General features: G+C 37.1%; 1 non-coding gene across 1 annotated transcript; it reads right to left on the reverse strand.

The window, feature by feature from the left end:
* Positions 1–4,624: 4,624 nt before the first annotated feature.
* Positions 4,625–4,731, reverse strand: LOC144999185 (small nucleolar RNA R71). Its single transcript, XR_013660705.1, has one exon. It is a non-coding gene; the product is annotated as a small nucleolar RNA R71 (small nucleolar RNA).
* Between the last annotated feature and the right edge of the window lie 411 nt (positions 4,732–5,142).

Consider the following 5,142-nt stretch of genomic DNA (forward strand, 5'->3'; position numbering starts at 1 on the left):
CAGCACATCTCTTCTGTTGACTCTGTGTTATCTGAACTCTACTCTGAACCTGCTATATTAACTCGATAGTCTTGAGTACCACTTTGGTACTCCCAATGACTCGCTGAATGACCTCACCCCAGCTTGTTGGGGTTCTACATTTCCTCCCATAGAGCATCTCAAAAGGAGGTTGATTGATGCTGACGTGATAACTATTGTTATATGAAAACTCCGCCAAAGGGAGATATGTATCCCAACTCCCACCTAAATCCAATACACATGCTCGAAGCATATCCTACAAGTTCTGGATAGTGTGCTAACTCGGTCCGTCAGTATTTGGGTGGAAAGCCCTGCTGAAATGCAGACGAGTACCCAAATCCTCGTGAAATCTCTTCCAAAACCTAGAAGCAAACCAGACATCTCTGTCTGAAACCATTCAAACTGGCACCCCATGTCGTGCCACAATCTCCCTAATGTATATATCGACCAACTTTTTTGCAGAGATACTCTCCTGAATTGGAATAAACTACGCACTCCTGGTCAATCGATCCACGATGAACCAAATAGAATCCACTCTACACGCTGTCGAAGGCAATTTCATAATGAAATCCATGGTAATATACTCCTATTTCCAAACGGGAATGTCTAACGGTTGCATCTTGCCATGAGGACGCTGATGTTCGTCCTTGACCTTACTACAATTCAAGCATATCTCCATATACCAAGCTACATCCCGCTTTATACAAGGCCACCAATAATCAAGACGGAGATCTTTATACATCTGTGTCGTCCCGGTATAAATAGAGAACCTCACTTGTGCACCTTCTCCATCAAAACTTATCGTACACCACCCTAGTATGGAACCCACACCCTTTGATGGAGAGTCAATAACCCCCGACTATCATAATCTAAGGAAGCCACCTGAACCATTATGTGCTCACTCTTTCGGTGCTCTTCCTTTGTAGCTTCAACCTGAGCCTCTTGAATCTGCTCCAAGATTAGAGTAATCATTATCATCCTCATACAAATATCCCTGATCAGAGTCGTGAATGCCTTGTGGCTGAGAGCATAAGCCACCATATTGGCCTTTCCCGGATGGTAAAGGATTTCACAATCATAATCCTTCACCAAATCCAACCACCGGCGCTGCCTCATGTTCAGATTCGGCTGATCCATCAAATACATCAGACACTTATGATCCGTGTAAATAGTACAACGGACTCCATGCGTAGGGTAACTCGCCTTATGAGGCTTTAGTTGCCTCAAAGTGTAAGCAATAACGCGACCCCTCTACATCAGAACTGCACCCAAACCCGTTATTAACGCATCATAATAAACTATAAAATCCTCAACACCCTCCGGTAGGGTCAGAATTGGCGCCTCACATAATCTCTGTCTCAGGATCTCAAAAGATGCCTGCTGCTGAGGCCCCTAGCAAAAAATGACAATTTTCTTTGTCAATCGAGTCAGAGGAACCGTTATCTTGGATAAATCCTAAATGAATCTCCGGTAGTAACCTACCAAACCAAGGAAACTCCAAATCTCAAATGGAGACCTTGGAACCTCCCATCTCATCATGGTCTCGACCTTGGCCAGATCAACCATAATATTATTTTAGTTGACAAGGTGCCCCAGAAAATGCACCTCGCACAACTAGAACTTACACTCGGAGAACTTCGCATATAATCTCTCCCTCCTTAGAGTCTCTAATACCTCCCTCAAGTGTTCCTCATGCAGATCATGGGTCTTGAAATAGATCAGGATGTTATCGATGAATACAATCACAGACTAATCCAACATCAGCCTGCATACACGGTTTATAAGTTCCATGAATGCGGTTGGAGCATGGGTGAGCCCTAAGGGCATCACCATGAACTCGTAATACGAACTCATAATGACCATAACGAGTCCTTAATGCCGTCTCATGCACAACGTCCTCTCTAACCCTCATATGATGATAACCCGAACGTAGATCAATGTTAGAAAACCAAGATGCATTTTGAAGTTGGTCAAACAAATCATCAATCCAAAAAATAAGTTAACGATTCTTCACTGTTAACTTGTTCAGCTCCCGGTAGTCAATACACATATGATGCGACTCATCCATTTTCTTCACAAAAAGGATCGACGATCCACATGGCGACCTGCTCAGTCGAATGAACCCATTGTCTAATAACTCTTGCAGTTGTGTAGACAACTCCTGCATTTCTGGAGGAGCTAACCGATATGGTGTGATATTGCCATATTTATACACATTTTTAGGCGATATTTTAATACATTTTTATTAATATTTTGGTTATTTTCAAAGATATATGATACTTATGAAATCAAATTGAATTTTTATAGCCAAAAAGAACAATCTTGAAGAATAAAGACTATAATTGACAAGCGGAGGAACTTTGGAGATTTGAAGAATTAAAAAAGGAAAAATCCCTGCGAAAAGCCTAAATCACGACGTGGAGTGGGTGTTCTATAAGATAAGTGCACGGGAAGTCAGAGTCTTTGCCCAATAAGGATTCATCTCAAATCACGATGTAAAATCCATGTCCACATCGTGGAGCGCGAATATTCCCAAAATTATATATATATATATATATATATATATATATATATATATATATATATATATATATATATATATATATATATTCACTTTCACAATTGAAGGAGGCTTGGAGGGTTTTCAGAGAAACCTCTAGAGAAAAATTACTTAGAGAAACTTGCAAAAAGGCATTTATTGAATGAGGGTCAATTGAAGATCAAGAGATTGAAGAATACTTTCATCATGTTAGTTTAGTACAATATGATTATGTTGATTTTTATTAGACTTATGTTCTTGATTTCAGCCATGAGTAGTTGAATCTAGTAGCTTCGGTTTAGCTAGATGAAGCTTTGACTCCATGGTTTGGTTATTAATTTATGGATTTTAATTGTTGGTTATATGCTTGTGTTTGATTATTACTACCTAGAATGTTAATATTTGATACTTTAGTTGCTTAAATTCATGTTCTGTGTAACTTAGTGACCACTAAATTACATGAACTTGACACCTAGTGATTTAGTGATCAATTAAATGTTAGAGCTAGGATCGACCAAATCTTAGATAAGTAATTACAGTAACTGATTTAGTTGTGCTGGAGAACATAAATTGTGACCACAGTTTTGTTTATTTGGATTAATCTTACATAGTTTGTCTACGTCTTATATTCGATTCTGTGTTTGCTAGTGTATGACCATACATAGTTTTTCATGAATTAGAGAAAATATTAGTAAATTTGGATTTGAATTACTAATTACATAATAATATAATAACCAACATTAATAATTCATAATTATTAGTTAACCATAGTAGAGAAGTGGATTCGAACTAAACGGTAGTGCTTTTAATATATAGATTAAATTCGTTAGTTAAGTAATTAAGTTTGTCTGAACTTGCAAAATCAGATAAAAACCAATTTAAAATTTGCTAGTTATAGGTTAATTTTTAGTAGTTAAATTAGTTAATTAAATTCGTTCCCTATGTTCGATGCCCGACTATTAGTGTTATATTATTTGCGGAAAGGTACACTGCCTAAAAATGTAATAGTTAGTTAAATAGTTAATAAAACTTACAAGTTGGTAAAATAATTATGTATCAAGTTTTTTGGCACCGTTGTTGGGGAGCGACTATTTAGTTTTAAATTTAATTTTTTTATGTTAATCGATCCTTTTGTGTGGTTAAACCTGCAAAAAGTTAATTTTTAGCTTTAGTTTTTTGAAGTATTGATTTCACGACGTGAACCGTAAGTTCATGACGTGGTTTAGGTTGTTTGACGTTTTATTTAGTTTTTAGCTTCTGTTTAGATTTTCTACGGCATCATGATGTGGTAGCATTACCACGTCGTGGTGAACATTTAGTAGGAATTTTTAATTATTTTTTGTTCATTTTTACATTTTTTTTTTGTTTTTGTTGTAGTAGTACATGACCCGTGGATCCAACACACCTTTGATACCACCGCTTGAAGATCCAGAGTCAGTCCTTCGTAAAAAGATGCATAAGAACGTATGAGAAACCAACACACCAAAAAAGTCACCGTTCAAAGATCTTAAATCGGTTTTTGGAAAGAAGAAAGGAAAGAACGTAGGAGAATCGAGTAATCCCTAAAAGGATGAAATCAATGTTGAAAGCTTTGAGCAAAATCCTAATACTCACGAATCTGAATACAAGTCTAAACCTGAATTATAAAAAGAAGAGAGTAAACCTGAAGACCAGCCAAAATGAGATGGAAAACATTGTCGACATGTCTATGGAGGCATACAAGAAAAGAATCTGAGAGGACACCGGTCCCGGTCTAGTACAACCTGCAATTCTCATCGCCGCAACATTCGAGCTTAAAAGACATATTTTTCCACACTTAACGAAGTTTCATTTTCCGGGAAATATCATGAGGATGCTTATAAACACCTTGATGACATCAATGACATATCTGATTACTTCAACATCTCGAATGTTCCACGAGAGACAGTGTTATTGAGGATGCTTCCAGTTACTTTCAAAGGAGCTATTAAGGATTGGTTAAAGGCACTTACACCCAGTGCAATTACTACATGGGTACAAATGCATGAACATTTCTCAAAACATTTTTGCCCACCTTCTGAAGTTGCCAAATTTAAAAAGGTCGTAGCAAACTTTGAGCAACAACCGGGTGAGTCACTCTACAAAGCATGGGAGCGTTACAAAGGTTTAATAAGAAATTGTCCCCAAAACGATTTAAATGAGCAACAAGAAGTATCAATCTTTTATGATGGGGTAAATCTGATAACAAGGCAGCTCCTTAATTTTCAAGGATCTTTAACAAAGAAAAATCCTGGTGAGATTAAGTAGTTGATTGAAGAGTTTTCTAAGCATTCGCGCGAGTTTCACAATCCTCGAAGTGATGGAGAAAAAGGAATTGGGAGTAGCACTTTTGAAGACATAGCGACTATGTTAGTTATGTTGAATAATATGGACCGATGTATGACAAAGATGGATCAATCCATACATGCTATTTGTGTGGGATGTGAAAGATGTAATGGTCCACATTTAACAAACGATTGCCACTTGCTCAAAGTAAATACAACCATTATAAATATAATCGAGAAAGTTACATGGTTTTATAAGAGTACATGTTTCAAAATCGATTA

The sequence above is a fragment of the Lactuca saligna genome, chromosome 5, assembly GCF_052625555.1.
Source record: "Lactuca saligna cultivar CGN05327 chromosome 5, ASM5262555v1, whole genome shotgun sequence".
Classification (NCBI taxonomy): domain Eukaryota; kingdom Viridiplantae; phylum Streptophyta; class Magnoliopsida; order Asterales; family Asteraceae; genus Lactuca; species Lactuca saligna.